Raw genomic sequence first — 8,719 nt, 5'->3', positions numbered from 1 at the left:
CAGATGGCTGGGCTTTTTTTTTTTTTTTGGAGGGCCTAACCCAGCCTCATTCACATGTCTGGTACCTTGGAGGGAATGGCTGAATGGCTGGGCTCAACTGGGACTGTTGATCATGGCACCTACATGGGGTCTTTACCACATGGCGCTCAAGGGAGTCAGACTTCTTACGTGGTGGGGTTGGGCTCCCAGAGACCATGTGCCAAGACACCTGGGGGAAAGCTGTGAGGTTTCTTATGACACAGCCTCAGAAGTCCCAGAATATCACTTCTGCTTTACTCTACTGGCCAGTCAAGCCACAGAGGCTGGCCCAGGCTCCAGGGGAGGGAAGCTAGACTCCCCCTTTCAAGGGGAGGAGTAGCAAAGAATTTGCACCATCTTTAATCCACCACATCAAACAAGCACTTTGCATGTGCGACCTTGCTTAGTCCTCTCAACAGCCCTATGGTAGGTGCTCTTATCACCCCCATTTAAGAGATGAGCGAATTAAGATGCAATGAGACTAGGAAACCTGGCCAAGCTCATGCAGCTATGAGAACTGGATTCAACCCACGCAGCCTGACTCCTGGACGTGTTATGTACCAGTATTCTATGGCAAGCAAGACAGATACTGCCTGTATCCTATCCTACCATCAAGTTTGAAAAGAAGAACTGTCTCTTTAGAATGTTACAGCAGAAAGTACCTTAGCATCTCTAAGGCAAGCCCTTCATTTACATGATGAGGAAATGAATGCCCAGGCTGTCTAAGTAACACTCTTCTATGCAGCATCCTGTCCTGATAGAGATCCTTTGAGTCACAAGAGAATCTGTTAGTTCATTTCCTTTTAGCAAACAAAGAAATGGCCTCGGAAATTTTAAATGATTTCTGCCAGACTACAAAGCAGGAGTATGACTGAGCCAGAATCTGAAGACCCATTCCAAATTCCATGTTCTTCCCACTACTCTGGGCTGTCTCAACGTAATAGAGATTAGAAGAAGCCCTAGGGTGTCTAGGAATGAAAATGAAAACTTGGATTTTCCTAGATTCCAAATGAAATTGTGCACCTCCCACCAGACAGTTGCTACCTGGTATATGGTTCACTGAGATCTCTCTAGATCTAAAATTAGCATTTTTACCCCATGGAAAACCACAGGGCTCTAATCCAGACTATAAATGACTTAGCTTGAGTTACTCCCATGCCCTGAGAGTAGAGCCTAAGACAAGGAATCAGGTATGGATGGCTTATCTGGGATCTGATCCCAGGAAGCAAGATACTCAGGAGGGCGAGAGAAGGAGGAACAGGCAAATAAGGACCCATCATCAAGGTCACAAGTGTGGGTGTGGGGGCCAGATCCCATCAGAACCTTCTGCAGAGTGAAGAGCATGACTCGGAGTTGTCCACTCAGGGCTGCAGCCACAGCCACAACTGGAATCAGAGGAGTGGCTCTGTGGATGTGAGTCAGGATCCCAGAGGTGTCTGAGCCCACTGAGAAAAGAATCTTTAATCCGAGACCAGGAGGATGAATCAGAATCAGAGGAAAGGAAGCAGGGAGAGAAAGGTGAATGTTCTGTTCAGAAAAAGCAGGATGTTCAAGGGCGGGAGAGCAGGGTCCTTTTGTAGAACTAGGGGAAAAGTTACCCGGGGCTGGAATAGAGAGACAGCAAGAGAGGAGGTGAAGAAACGGTGGGAAATGGAGATTGGAGGGCCTGGAAAGCAAGCTGAGGTGTCGTCTGAAGGGCAACAGGAGCCACTGAAAGGTTTTTAATAGGGGAACAAATGTTCAGATTTTCATCTCTAAAAATGGTTATACATCCCTTCAGCAGGTGGACCTCCTGCTGCTTTTCCAAAGAAAATGCGAGCATCAAAGTTTGGCAAGCCAAACTTTTTTTTAGATGGAATCTCGCTCTGTGGCCCAGGCTGGAGTGCAATGGTGCAATCTCAGTTCACTACACCTCAGCCTGCCAGGTTCAGGCGATTCTCCAGCCTTGACCTCCTGAGTAGCTGGGATTACAGGTGCGCGCCAACACGCCCAGCTAATTTTTTGTATTTTCAGCAGAGACAGGGTTTCATCATGTTAGCCAGGATGGCTTCGATCTCCTGACCTCATGGTCCATCTGCCTCGGCCTTCCATAGTGCTGGGATTACAGGCATGAACCACCGTGCCCAGCCACAAACCAAACTTTTATGGCAACACATAGCATTTGTGGTCCGCACACATGGGGCCTTCAAATACCAAGAGACTCTTCTACAGATGCAAATATTGCCTACAGATTCTGCTCAGGTTGGAAGATCTGCTGAGCCCAAGGCCCCCCGCAACATAGGTCTTTAGAAATGAGACAAATGTGGTTTGGATCCATGACGATGTTAGAAAACTGGAAGGGGTTTCCTTATATATAAGAAATCTTGAAAATTCCATGAAATATGGAAGGCAGTCAAATCAGAGTCTAAAAGGATCCCTAGACTGAAGATCACATGGGCAAACACTCTTGCATATGGAAGGTAGCTCCAAGAATACTCAAAGCCTTGAGGTATGCCGGGTGCGGTGGCTCACACCTATAATCCCAGCACTTTGGGAGGCCCAGGCGGGTGAATCGCTTGAGGTCAGGAGTTCAAGACTAGCCTGGCCAACATGGTGAAACTCTGTCTCTACTAAAAATACAAAAATCAGCTGGGTATGGTAGGACATGCCTGTAATCCCAGCTACTCCGGAGGCTGAGGCGGGAGAGTCATTTGAACCCAGAGGGGTGAAGGCTGCAGTCAGCCGAGATCACACCACTGCACTCCAGCCTGGGCAACGGAGTGCGACTCTATCTCAAAAATTGTGTTTAATAATAAAACAGATTGCTGGGGCCCACCCCATGAGATTCTAATTCAGTGGGTCTGGGGTGAGCCCAAGAATTTTCATTTCTCACAAAATCCCAAGAGAGGTTGATGCTGCTGGCTCAGGAATCACACTTTAAGAAGCATTGTTCTACTGATGACCTCTGCAATTTTAAGTAATAAACAGCTATTTCTTGTTTCATCTAGCTTTGTAATCTCTTGACTCACCAATTTAAAAGATTAGGATATTAAAAAAACTTCTGCTATTCTACCTTTATGTAATCAAATTCAATGACATTTGCATTTTATGCTATCACGATAGTTCTGATTTTGGCTCGATAATAAATACTGAAAACCAATAAATAGTGCTAATTTTATTATGGCTTCATGATTACTGCTCACAGTTGAGCCAAAACAACCGTCATGATTATTTATCCTCCTCTACAGTTGCAAAGTTAAAGTCCAGGAATACTCAACTTCTACTTCAGATAGAATATTTCTAGGATCATTGTTTTCTTCTTTATACTGTTCTACTTACTCAAAATCCCACCACATTTTAAGTTTTTGTATGCTGTGTTTCCATTTTCATTTGCCTTAAGAAATTTTAAAATTTCCCTTTGAATTATTCCATTGACCCATTGAAGGTCTCACATCATCAAGTAAAAGTTTAGCCCTAAAGTTATACACATCATAAGTTCTCAAAACTTACTGTCTAAAACCTGTCATGTGACAGGTGCAGTAGCTCATGCCCGTAACCCCAGCACTTTGGAAGGCTAAGGTGGGCAGATCACCTGAGGTCAGGAGTTCGAGATCAGTCTGGTCAACATGGTGAAACCCAGTCTCTACTAAAAATACAAAAATTGGGAGAGAGATCCAAGATGGCTGATCACTAGCAGCTCGGGATTGTAGCTCCCACTGAAAACGCAGAGAACGAGAGGACGCCACACTTTCAGATCAATTTTTGTTGCTCACGCACCAGGAGATTCCCAGCGGAGGAGCCCCACGGGTCACCAGCACTACTCTTGAGGCCGGTGAGGCGGTTTTGCCGCTGCCTTGGTACGACGGTTCTTGGTGCAGAGTCAGAAAAGCACCATCAATCTTAACGCTGCTGTTTTGGCCGGCGCAGTGGGTTGCTCAGATTTTGGCGCCGGGAATCAATGGGTTGGACATCCATTCAGAAACCCGACTATAAAGACGGTAATTATAAAGACCACAGATGGATAAATCTATAACAAAGGGAAGAAACCAGCCTAAAAAGGCTGAGAATACCCAAAATCAGAATGCCTCTCCCTCTACAGGGGATCACAGTTCCTCATCAGCCACAGAACAAGGCCTGATGGAGAAAGACTGTGTTCCATTAACAGAAGCGGGCTTTAAAAAGTGGATGATAAGAAACTTCTGGGAATTAAAAGAACTTGTTCTAACCCAATGCAAAGAAACTAAGAACTTTGAAAAAAGGTTTGACGAAATGTTAACAATAACACACAATTTAGAGAGGAATATAAGTGAATTAATGGAGCTGAAAAACACAACATGAGAACTTCGCAAACTATGCACAAGTTTTAACAGCCGAATTGATCAAGCAGAAGAAAAGATATCAGAGGTCGAAGACCAACTTAATGAAATAAAACAAAAAGACAAGATTAGAGAACAAAGGATAAAAAAGAACGAGCAAAGTCTCCAAGAATTATGGGACTATGTGAAAAGACCTAATCTACGTTTGATAGGTGTACCTGAATGTGACGAAGAGAATGAATCCAAGCTGGAAAATACGCTTCAGGATATTATTCAGGAAAACTTTCCCAACCTAGCAAGGCAGGACAATATTCAACTCCAGGTAATACAGAGAACACCACAAAGATATTCCTCAAGAAGACCAACCTCAAGGCACATAATCGCCAGATTCACCAGGGTTGAAATGAAGGAGAAAATACTGAGGGCAGCCAGAGAGAAAGGTCAGGTTACCCATAAAGGGAAGCCTATCAGACTCACAGCAGATCTCTCAGCAGAAACCCTACAAGACAGAAGAGAGTGGGGGCCAATATTCAACATCCTTAAAGAAAATAACTTTCAACCCAGAATTTTACATCCAGCCAAACTAAGCTTCATAAGCGAAGGAAAAATAAAATCTTTTGTGAACAAGCAAGCACTCAGAGATTTCATCACCACCAGGTCTGCTTTACAAGAGCTTCTGAAAGAACCACTACAAATAGAAAGGAACAACTAGTATCAGCCTTTCTAAAAAATATCAAAAAATAAAGAACATCAACATAATTAAGAACTTGTATCAACTAATGGGCAAAACAGCCAGCTAACTTCAAATGGCAGTATCAAACTCACATATATTGTTATTAATTCTAAATTTAAATCGACTAAATCCCCCAATCCAAAGACACAGACAGGCAAAAAAAGCCAAGACCCATTGGTATGTTACATCCAGATCCATCTCACATGCAAGGATACACAAAGACTCAAAGGGATGAAGAAAAATTTACCAACCAAATGGAAAGCAAAAATAAAAAGAAAGCAGGAGTTGCAATTTTTGCTGATAAAATAGACTTTAAAGCAACAAAGATCAAAAGAAGCAAAGAAGGATATTACATAAAGATAAAAGGATCAATGTAACAAGAAGAGCTAAAGATCCTAAATATATACGCACCCAATACAGGAATGCCCAGATGTATAAGACTTATCAAGAGACTTGGACTCCCACACAATAATAGTGGGAGATTTCAACATCAATATTAGACAGATCAGTGAGACAGAAAGTTAACATCAATATCCAGGACTTGAACTCAGATCCGGAACAAGTAGACTTAATTAACATTTATAGAACTCTCCACTTTAAATACACAAAATATACACTCTTATCAGTACCACATCACACCTATTTATAGGTTTAAATGAAATATTGGTTGGCTGCTTGTTAGTTATTTTCTTCCCTCATTTTTTTTTATGTCTCTATTATTAAACACAATTACAGGCATACCCATTTTTAGACTGCATTTTAGCCCGGGCAATAAAGCAGCACCCCTGTTCTCTCTCCCTCTTCCTCTTTCTTCCTCTCCTTCATTCTTTTTTTTCCTTTTTCTTTTTTTTTAATTCTTTCTCTTTCTTTCTTTCTCTCTTTCTTCCAAAAAAAAAAAAAATTTTTTTTGTAGAGTGAAGAGCCTCAAGTGGTTGTCTGATACATACATTTTATGTCATGTGTGTCACAGTGGGAAAAAAGATTGGGAAATACGGTTTTAAGTGGCTGTCTTCATTTCCTGTTGTTTATAACAGAATACCTAAAAATGGGTAATTTATAAAGAAACAAAATGTATTTCTTATAGTTCTGGAAGCTGAGGATTTCAAGGTTGAGGGGCTGCTGGTGGGGACTCTCTCTCGAGTCCTGAGGCAGCAGTGCAGGGCATAGCATGATGAGGGGCCTGAGGGTGTTAGCTAAGGTCTCTGTTTCTTTTCTTATAAAGCCACAAGTCCTACTCCTGTGAAAAAAAAAAAAAAATATATATATATATATACAAAAATTGACCAGGATGGTGATGGAGGCCTGTAATCCCAGCTACTCAGGAGGTTAAGGCAGGAGAATCGCTTGAAACTGGGAGGCAGAAGATGTAGTGAGCCAAAATCACACCATTGCACTCCAGCGGCAACAGAGTGAGACTCCATCTCCAAAAAACCAAAAAACAAAAAGCCTTGAGGTAGCAGAGCCTGGGGGCAGTTGTAGCTCTGCACAACTGAAGGGAAAGGAGCTGGGGCACCAAAGAAGCCACTGTGAGGTTAACATTGCCCCTTGGACTAAGCAGCAGCAATAGAGGGGTCTGCCCCATGTACGAGCCAGGAGTGTGAGCCTTTAGGACCCAGAGCTATGATAGTGTTCCAGGGGACTGGTGACATCAGGAAAGAATGAGGCGTTCCCTCCCCATGAAATGCCCCCAGCCGCTCTATGTCTGATTCTCACCCTGTCTCCTGGAGGTAGACTGCAATATGCAATCAAAGACAGGCTAACAGGGATCCCCCAAAACAAAGATGATTCTTGAGTTGAGAATCACTAACCAACTGTGGAAATCTATCTCTGTGCAACAGACATCATCCATCCTCTTACCAAATGCAGAACTCACACCTGAGGAAACAGACATGATAGCTGAGCTAATTAATTATCAGGGAGATGTAAGATTACCATATGCAAACCTTATGAATGATTATTTATTTATTTAAAACAGGGTCTCACTCTGTCACCTGTGCTACTGTGCAGTGGCGTGATCACAGCTCACTGCAGCCTCAACCTCCTTGGCTCAACCAAGTCTCCTGCTTTAGCCTCTCAAGTAGCCAGGACTACAGGTATGCACTACCACACCCAGATGATTTTTGTATTTTTCACAGAGACAGGGCTTTGCAATGTTTCCTAGGCTGATCATGAACTCCTGGACTCAAGCTACATGCCTGCTTCAGCCTCCCAAAGTTCTGGGACTACAGGTGTGAGCTGCTGCAGCCAGTCATGAATGACTTCTATTTGGGAGGTTAATTTAAAATTTGATAATTTAAAACATTCAACATATAGGCTGAAGAGTCATAGAATGGACTGCCAAAAAGAAAATGCATGAGTTATAAAATCAAGCCAAGGAAACTTCTAGAAGGTAACTAAGATTGTTATGTTTTTAGATATTTATTTATTCTGAGACAAAGTCTCCCTCTGTCACCCAGGCTGGAGTGCAGTGGCATGATCTTGGCTCACTGCAACCTCTGCTCCTGGGTTCAAGCGATTCTTCTGCCACAGTCTCCTGAGTAACCAGGATTGCAGGCGCCTGCCACCATGCCCAACTAATTTTAGTATTTTTAGTAGAGACAGGGTTTCACCATGTTGGCCAGGCTGGTCTCAAACTCCTAACCTCAAGTCATCTGCTTGCCTCTGCCTCCCAAAGTGCTGGGATTACAGGAATGACCCACTGTGCCCAGGCAGATTTTTAAAATGTAAAACAGAAGTCAAAATAATGTATAATATAAATTGGACTTAGCCAGAATTTAAATCTTTTGCTCTTCGAAAGACAATGTTATAAGAATAAAAATACAAGCTTAGACTTGGAGAAAATGTTTGCAAAACATATATCTATTAAAAGACTTGTATCCAGAATATGTAAAGAACTCTCAAAACTCAATGATAAGAAACAACTCAAAAAAATGCAAAAGATATGAACAATTAATGAAGATATATAGATAGCAAACAGAAACAGGAAAATATACTCAATATTATTAGTTATTAGGGAAATACAAATTAAAACCATAAGAGACTTAATACCGTTACATGCCTATTAGTATGACAAAAATTTGAAAGACTGACCATACCACGTGTTGGTGAAGATGTGGGGAAACTGGAACTCTCACACACTACTAATAGGAATGTAAAATGGTGCAACTACTTTGGAAAACAGTTTAAACAGTTTCTTTAAAGTTAAACATGTACTTACAATATAATTTAGTCATTTCATTCTTAGGTTTTTATCAAAAAAATAAACATGTCATACAGAGACTTGTCTACAAACATTCACACCAACTTGATTTTTCATAGCCCAAAAGTGCAAACGTCTATAGATGTCCATATGTACATGAATAGATAAACAAATTGTGGCATATTCATACAATGGAATAACTGCTCAGCAATATAAAGGAATAAACAAGCAATAACATGAATGAATCTCAAAATAATTTCGCAAGTGAAAGACAGAAAAAAATAGTACATATTGTATCATTTCATTTATATAAAATCCTAGAAAATGTAACTAATCTGTAGTGACAGAAAGCAGATCCGTGGTTATCTGGGATCAAGAGTGGGAGCAACAGGCGGGATGGCAAAGAGAAATTACAAAAGATGGAGGAAACTTTTCAGAGTATCAGATATGCTCACCATCATGATTGTGGTGATG

Source organism: Sapajus apella, unplaced genomic scaffold (assembly GCF_009761245.1).
Source record: "Sapajus apella isolate SASKATOON/1434 unplaced genomic scaffold, GSC_monkey_1.0 scaffold4, whole genome shotgun sequence".
In the NCBI taxonomy this organism is placed as follows: Eukaryota; Metazoa; Chordata; class Mammalia; order Primates; family Cebidae; genus Sapajus; species Sapajus apella.
The sequence above is the reverse complement of the archived record's forward strand: the minus strand, read 5'-3'. Positions refer to the sequence as shown.